General features: G+C 40.7%; 1 long non-coding RNA gene across 1 annotated transcript; it reads left to right on the top strand.

Annotated features, from left to right (window-relative positions):
- The first annotated feature begins 6,605 nt into the window (after positions 1-6,605).
- LOC116963793 lies at positions 6,606-7,688 on the top strand. The gene is made up of 2 exons (XR_004408395.2): positions 6,606-6,638; positions 7,337-7,688. It is a non-coding gene; the product is annotated as an uncharacterized LOC116963793 (long non-coding RNA).
- The last annotated feature ends 559 nt before the right edge of the window (positions 7,689-8,247 follow it).

Below are 8,247 nucleotides of genomic sequence, written 5' to 3'. Positions count from 1 at the left end.
TGGAAAATTGCCCAACTCTTCTGACTGTGTCATAAATGCAAACAGTGAAAGGAAGAATAGGAACAGATAATGTCTTTGTCTTGTTCCCTCCAAACTTCTCTCCAAGCTTGAATGAAAATGTAATATTCACCATCAGAAAAGGAGAGAGATTATTGCCTCTACTTATGCAGAAGACAGATGCAGGACTTTATTTCTGCAAGTCTCCACAGCTTTATCATTTGCTCACCAGTAACTGTTGTGGTTATGGCACAGCATGTTGAAAGTAGATGTCTTAAAGACAAAAAAGTCAAATAATTATCTAATAAAAGAACCATCATACAAAGAGCCATCTAAGGTCAGAGAGCAACTCAGACAAATGATGTGTTCGTGGACACATTAAAAATTGTTTCTCTGCTACTGCTGAACGAATGTTCATCAACTGCTGGTGGGGTGGGCTGCATGGTGGCAGACACTGGGGTATTGCTTTACCAGTCAACCACCATCACCAGTGTGGCAACATGGATGCAACTGCTTGGTGTACTCCTGCAAACTTGTGTTCTTTGATGTGTCCCACAACTAAGTCCACATGTCAAGAGTTAGGCACTTGGAAAAAAGGTGGAGGGAACATCGATGAACTTTAGACACAGATCTCAAAGTACAAGGTGTCGGTCTAGTCATATTAAAACATCTGCTTGGAATAACTCACATAGTAACTGTAGCATGTTATAGAGAGGAATCATGAATATGCAATCAGAAAACAGTTTCAGAGCCTGATCACTGTCTCCGTCAATTACAGCAGTCACTTTCTGTGATGTTGCCTTGTCATTTTGACAGTGATTATACCTTTACATGATGTATTGCAGTATTACGCTTCAGTTGTTTACAAATAGAACTGTGCCTTACACTTTCACTATAAGAGTAGGACATTTTAAGTAAGGAAAACACTCCTCATAATAATCCTTCCACCTAAGTCAGTCATGCATGACTGCAATAGCTGCATCTGAGAAAATCATCCTCTGCCACAAATGCATGACATGATCAACCCTAACAAAACCAAGGCATGCTGGAGGTTTGCAGTCAGTGTCCAAAACCAGTGTATGGGATTTTTTTAACTGTTAATGCTTGTAGCAGAATAGTTTTCTCCAACTAAGCAAGTTGTTTTTTAAATAAATCATTAACATTGTAAGATTGTAAAAGCAATGTTTTTTAAATACAGCAATCTATAAACATCAGTTGCCTGGCTGAATATTTTATAGAGGTCCTGTGTGCAATGTTTGTATTTATAAACAGATTTGTTTATGATGCTATACATTAACTGTTCAGTATTTCACAATACAGGCTGAGCAGAAAATAAACCCGAAGTGAAATACGAATTTATTAAAACTACAGGGAATCTACATGGCTAGTGACAGAAATCTATCCACAAAGACCCAACACTGAACAAATTACTTCAGTATGTAGCACATCTACTGTTTTCTTCCATGTGATATATATATATATATCATATGATATATTTGCATAATACTATTTAACTAGTAGCAGTCAGAATGAAGCACAAAACAGTACTTGTTTCTGGACTCCAAAACACTAATAGTTTGCTCAGTTCCTCTATACTCATTATGACTAAAATATGTGCACCTAAAGGAAGCTTCTGGTTCACCAGGAAGTGTAATGCTGATGGTCTTGCCAGTATTCAGGTTTATTTGTCCTGGCATTTTTCTACACATGGTAAAGACAATGACTGTAAAACCTGGCATCAGCATTGTTACTATTGCTAGCCAAAGAACTCCAAAATAACAGTGGCAAACAGATTGGGTGAAAGGGCTTAATAACATATTATGACCCCTCTACTGGGTCAATTTAATCATTCAGAGATACTTTGCAAGCAAAATATAGCCAACATAAAATCACAGTTATTTAGTGGCTATAGTACACCAAAGGCATACAGGAGAAAACACATGCTGTTCCTTCTAGACCCTCTAACCCTTCAAAGAGATGAAGTACAGAATTACAGAATCACTTTGAAGGGATTTGGAGTAAGTACAGCAACGGTAGTGTGGTTGTCATGGATGGCACATATTTACTAGGAAATGTCAAGAGGAACTGGCTTACCATGGCGTTGTTCTGTGTGCTTGAATATTGTTTGCACAACAAGAATTGCATGTTCGTTGCATGGAGAATATCTTAAGATTACTTCAGATTTTTAAGTGTTTGCCTAATGTCATTTAAGGTAGCTTTGCATTTTATTTCAATAGATATAGTAGCAACAAACTGTTTTGTAATGTTTTCCTCCAGTATTCATCTTCCTGTCTGTTGAGGGCTTATTACCACGTTCTTCTGGGTCAGTTTGTACAGCTGCGTTTAGCTCCACACACAGAGACTCTTCATGTAAAATACAAAGTTTAAAGCATAAAACAAATATGAAATGACTCAACACACATAAAAGACAGCTAGGATTTAACAGGTTAATAGTGCCTGCTTCCTTACCAGCTTCAGGGTGGTGAAGAAACCCTAAAGGGTCTTTGGTGGGATGGGCAGGCATCTGTCAGGGAAAATAAGTTTTACCACCACCATCTCCACCAGCAACAGCAAAAAAGAAAAGGAAAGTAAATAGCCTATGCAACTGACAGACAATACATTTCAGACTAATGGAAGGAAATGCATTTTGTTAGTGCATAATTAACTTGTGAAACTCATTGCCAAGAAACATTAATGATGTCAGGAGCTTTGTAGCACTCAAAGGCATTCATCTATTTGGTCTGTAAGAACACTCATGGTCATTCTGAACATGACAAAGTGAGCAAGCTGTCGTTCTTTTGTCCATAATCAAATCAGATTTGGTGAAATGGAACATTTTTTATGCAGCCTCACATGTATCCAGTGAGACAGGTTTTTATACTCTTCTGGTGCAGCTGATAGTGCCCAGGTTTGGCAATGTGTTACTGAGCCAGATGGACCACTGCCATTACCTTCTGTGTGCCCAGGTTCTGTAGCAGATAAAAAGTTTGGCTCAGAAAACCCTGATCTATTTTAAGAAATCAGAGATGTATTCTAGAGCAAATTTTTACAGATTTCCAATGTATATCCAAGCACCTTTTTTTTCTGTAGTTTGAAATTTTTATCTCAAAAAAGATTAGTCTGTTAGATATTACAAGCAGGTAAACTAGGAATTCTAATGATAATGACTAGATACTTGTTAAATGTTTTTCTAATGGACAAAATACACTAATATTTTCTAAATAATCAAATATAGTAATTAGAATATGATCACTAAAAATTAACTGAGCATAGGACACCAATTAACAGCATGAAAAATTAAAATCTTGTCCCTACTGTCACTTTGAAGAATCTGTCCCACCCACCAACTTTTTTTACTGGACAATTTGCTTCAGACTTGTCTCTGAAATGTCCATTCATCAAGATGATGCTTCACTGTGTTATTTAATGGCATAAAATACCTACTGAAATATACACGTTTCTAAGAGTGCTCTATTCTCATCTCAGAAACTGAAATATCTAGGACCTATCCTCAGCTTAAGTAAATTGTTTAGCTCCAGAAAACTTAGTGGAATCATGCTAGCTGACATATAACACTTTGTTTCTGAATGCTTTTGTTCCCTCTTGTGTTTCCTTCACACATATTCAGGCAAGAAGGGACCATTATTCCACCTAGCTTAGCTTCCATTGTAAAACAAAGTTACAGAACACTTGCAGCATCCACTCCAGGACCCACCTGTAAACACACTTCTACAAATGCTACACTCTCATAGGCCAATGTAGTTAAAAAAAAAAACAACAGAACAGGAAATGGGGAAAGTTGTAGATGGTGGGAGGTGTAACACTTGCGTATTACCTGGAAGAAAAGGAAAGTTGCTGGTAAAGAATACAAAGCAGAGGTCGAAACTGGAGAAAGTTTAAAACAAAATGAAGTGAAAGAAGCAAATATAGAAGAGATCTACTGGCAGCAGATAAGGAGTTTCACACTTACAGAGCATTTTAAATATGTTAAAGTGCCAGATGACTCACACCAAAACATTTGTCTGTGCAGTCAAAGCAAAACAGTTCAATCTGATCCTCAACAAATATGAATCATAAAGAAAGACACCAAAGAGACTTTCAGTGGACTGAAATAGATGATAGACCAACAAGTGCTGAGGGCTTAAGTAGCCAAATGAAGAGCTCAGCTTTAACTTCAGTTCCTCAAGACTGTCATTTGAACATTCTGTCAGTGATTCTCAGTTCTTGTGTGAGGACTGTCAGGCAGTCCTGTCATCCTCATTCAGGTCATGAGCGCTGCAGTCAGACAAGGGAAATGGCGCAACAGCAGTTCATAACTACTGAGTGCCAAACAGTCATAGAAAATGCTTCTCAGTGAGGCATGGTTTGAAAAAGCCAAACTTGGTGGAAACTGAATTGTTTTCAAAACAAACTGCATGGAAATTTCTGGGGTCAGTAGTGGGATTGTTTTGACCCCAAGGTTTGAGAGAGGTGGAGGCAAGCTGGAAAACAGCAGGGGAGAAGCTCCTGTCAGGGCACAAAGGTCTGAGATCTGCAGAGGTAAGAACAGCAACATTAGCTCCAGTGAATCCAGAAGAGTCTCTTTTGGTTCAGTTTTCATTAGAGATGCTGTAAAAGCAAGAATTAGATGTATTTTAGGCCCTGCTGTACATCTCCAGCAGTGAAATAAGAAAGGATATTGCTTTTGTTAATTCATGGACTGTTTATCTTGTTTACCTTCCAACAAAATAATTGCTGCTTGATTAGGACTACAAAAAGGTTTTACCAGCCAGTCGTACAACAGATGTTATTTTCTCCCTGAGCAACCCTCACAGGGCTGATGCTGCACATCTCACAAATCAAATCAGAGTATACCAGAACAAATTTCACATCCATCTAGTCACAGGCTTTTAGCTGTTGCAAGCCCATCATAGACCTTTTGCTTTTGAGGACCACTTAGTTTGACTCTCATTCGTACAGAGCAGGCTCATACCAGTCAGATTTATCTAGAGATAATAAACACACTGGGCCAGATACTCAGTTGAAATCCATGAAGGTCTGTGAATGTAACATTAGTTGAAAAGTTAGTTTCCTGCTGGTGACAATCTGCCTTCCTTCCTTTCATTGCAAGAGGCATAACAAAGTCTTCCCCCACACCTGTCACACACATGGATGCACAAAGTCACATGTATGCATGCATCAGGACAACATTATATGCAAATAAGATACCAAATAATCCCGGGGCTGACACCTGAGAATGACAATTTCTTTTCTTTTGTAATGGTAATACATTTGGGAAAATAAAGAGAGTACTTGTTTAGCAAAAAAGTGATGTGAGGTCCTTCCACTGAAACCTCTTCACAGTAGGTTACCTTCTGTCAACTCTTTAAGCATTCAAAAACTTGTAGGTATTTTTTTAGCCTTTTTGTTTGGATGGAGTAAAAACTGATGGGGATCTATGTCTCAGGCCTGCTTTTTATACAGTTTACTGACACCACAGCAGTTTACTCCCACATTTAGTAAAGAAACATAAGAGCAGTCAAAAAAATTTAAAAACTGAATAAGCTAGAAAATAAAATTACCAAATTAATTGCAAAACATGTTCCAGTAATTAAAATAACACTACAGGAACTGAAATGGGGAAAGAGGGCCCCGGTGATGTTTTATTTTATATTCACAACAGCTCTGGCTGAGAGGATGGTGCAGCTGCGTGCCAGCACGAGTGTCACGCTGAAGCTGGGACATGTGGCAGCGCAGGTGCTGCTGTTGGTAGAAGTGCCTGCAGTGCACAGGGCTTTGCTTCTCAGGTTCCCCACTCCTCTGTGTGCCCCAGTGAAATGTCAGCCTGAGCAGGTCCAGAAGCGACACCGAGGGGCTGGGTGGGAGATGGTAGTGCAGAGCTCTGCAAACAACCTTGTCCACTGTCCCACCTGCAGCTGTGTGGACCAAGTGAAATTGCTTCTCTGTGTCACTGGGCACACCTCTGTTGTGTGATAGAGCAAGTCAAAGGGGAGAGGATGGAAAAGAGGACAAAACTTTCTGCCTGTGACCATGACATATGTATTTTGTGTGTGAATTCCAGGTGGTATGCAAGTGGAAAGGGACAGAGAGCTATTTCCCATCCCAATACTTTTCCTGGAGAGACACACCTCTGTGTGGTCTAAGGATGCTTTTATAAACCTCTTAATATGCTCCTATGCAATAGCCACAGCTGCAGTTGGTGTCTCTTATCAGTTGTTTCCTTCCACCTCATCTCAGGCAGACTGCACTACTTACTCAGCTGGAGAGAATGGTCAGGCAAAGGTAACAAATATCATCCACAGAAAGACATAAGCAAGAGATCATGGGTATAAGCAAAGCCTGACAAAGCAGCCATCTGAATATCCTGTCAGAGACACTAGCTACCATAACTAAGTCTTGCAGCAGAATATGTGTCCTGGGTTGAGTGAGTGGTGGAGTTTTTTGGTGGCAGGGGAGGGGGCTATCGGGGCGGCCCCCTGTGAGAAGCTTCTCGAAGCTCCCCCAGCTCCACGTCAGCTCCACTTCTGTTTGGGAAATTGAGCCCATCAGCTGCGCCTCTGCGATAACGTATTTAAGAAGGGACGTGGTGACGGGCAGTCGGACTTGTGAGGAGGAGTTGCTGCAGCTGCATGAACACCAAGGTCAGTGGAGGAACGGAGGAAGAAAGGAGGGGGGAGGTGTGCCGGAGCAGAGACCCCCCTGTATCCTGTGGTGAGACGGCAGGGTGGCCCCCCCGCCACCCATGGAGATCTACGGTGGAGCAGACATTGATTTATGGCCTGTGGCTCCTACTCAGATCATCAAGGTTCTGTGCCCGAAGAAGGCCGGGGTCTCATGGGAAAAGGCAGCCCTGCTGCTGTAATTCAGCACTGGGAGGATTGCAGCATGCGGGGGAGTCCCACACCGGAGCAGCTCGGGAAGGGCTGCAGCCGTGGGAGGAAATCCAGTCGGAGGAAGTTAGTGACCCATGACGGAGCAGTGTGGGGAATGCTGCGGCCCATGGGAGGAATTCAAGTCGGAGAAAGTTTGTGGAGGACTGTCTCCTGTGAGAGGGGGACCACGATGGGGCAGGGGGGAACAAGTTTTGGACACTTCCCTCACCGAACATGAAGGAAGTGGCAGCACTGACTGCACCCCCCATTCCCTGCCCCTGCGCCATTGGGGGAGGAGGTAGAGATATCGGGAACAGAGTTGAGCCCAGGAAGAAGGGAGGGGTGGGGGGAAGGTGTTCTCAAGATGTGTCAATGCTTCTCACTGTCTTACTCTGTTATGTCTTGTTAGTGTCTGTAATAAATGTATGTTCTTTTTTTTTTTTTTTTTTTTTTTTTTTTTTTTTTAGGGGAAGAAAAAAAGCTAGTAACAAAGCATGGAAGAAAGATGCCAGCTTCCACTTCATTAATTCGTTTCTACACCAAAACTGGTGGTATTTCTTAAAGTTCACATACACAGATACGGAGCAGTCATTATTTGGGGGTGTGAGGGAAGGAGAGATTCCCACCAGATACACAATGTTTCACACGTTTTCTGTTGGACAAATAGCAGGAAACTCTTGTGAATCACATAAAAGATCATATTTCAGTTGTTTGTGAGGTAAAGAAATGTAAAGAAGCATAAAGTTACTGCCAGCAATGGTCCTTTGTCATAGCTTACCAGCATAATAAACATGTTCAAAATAATAGTACAGAAAAAAAGATAGCATCTTTTATATAAAAATAAAAATATTATTACTAACATACAATTATTTCTACTAACTTTAGAAACCCTAAAAATGGTAGCACCTTAGTAGTCCTCATACTTTAGGGAAGTTTGTCTAAATTCTTTGTATTTTGCAGAAACAACCCAGCAACTTTTCCAAGCTCATACATGACCTTCACAGGGAATTTAGTGAGGACACCAATATTAACAAGAGATTGTCAGTTAGAGCTGTTGGGAAGTGATTAGGACTTTTTTTACTCATACTTACTACAGCAGCTAAACTTTGGACTGCGTCATCCATTAGAGTTTTGTTAAGCCACTGATTACCGTGGTTAAGGAATACCCCCCACCATCTCCAAACAAAAGACAGATTTCACTAAAAAAGTTTTGTTAATTTTTTGATAAAACTTTTGAGACACTCATAAACATGTCCAGTGTTTCCAGATTACTTAATGTGCAGTCTGACATGCTTCAAAAATGCCTAGCTTTCCAGAAACTTGCTAATGATCCACTTTCAGGAAGTTTACCAGTCAAGATTTAGGAAAGGAAGCAACT

Source organism: Tyto alba, unplaced genomic scaffold (genome assembly GCF_018691265.1).
Source record: "Tyto alba isolate M040663 unplaced genomic scaffold, T.alba_DEE_v4.0 Super-Scaffold_13, whole genome shotgun sequence".
NCBI classification, from domain to species: Eukaryota; Metazoa; Chordata; class Aves; order Strigiformes; family Tytonidae; genus Tyto; species Tyto alba.
Note: the sequence above shows the minus strand (reverse complement) of the source record. Positions and strands in the feature narration are given on the sequence as shown.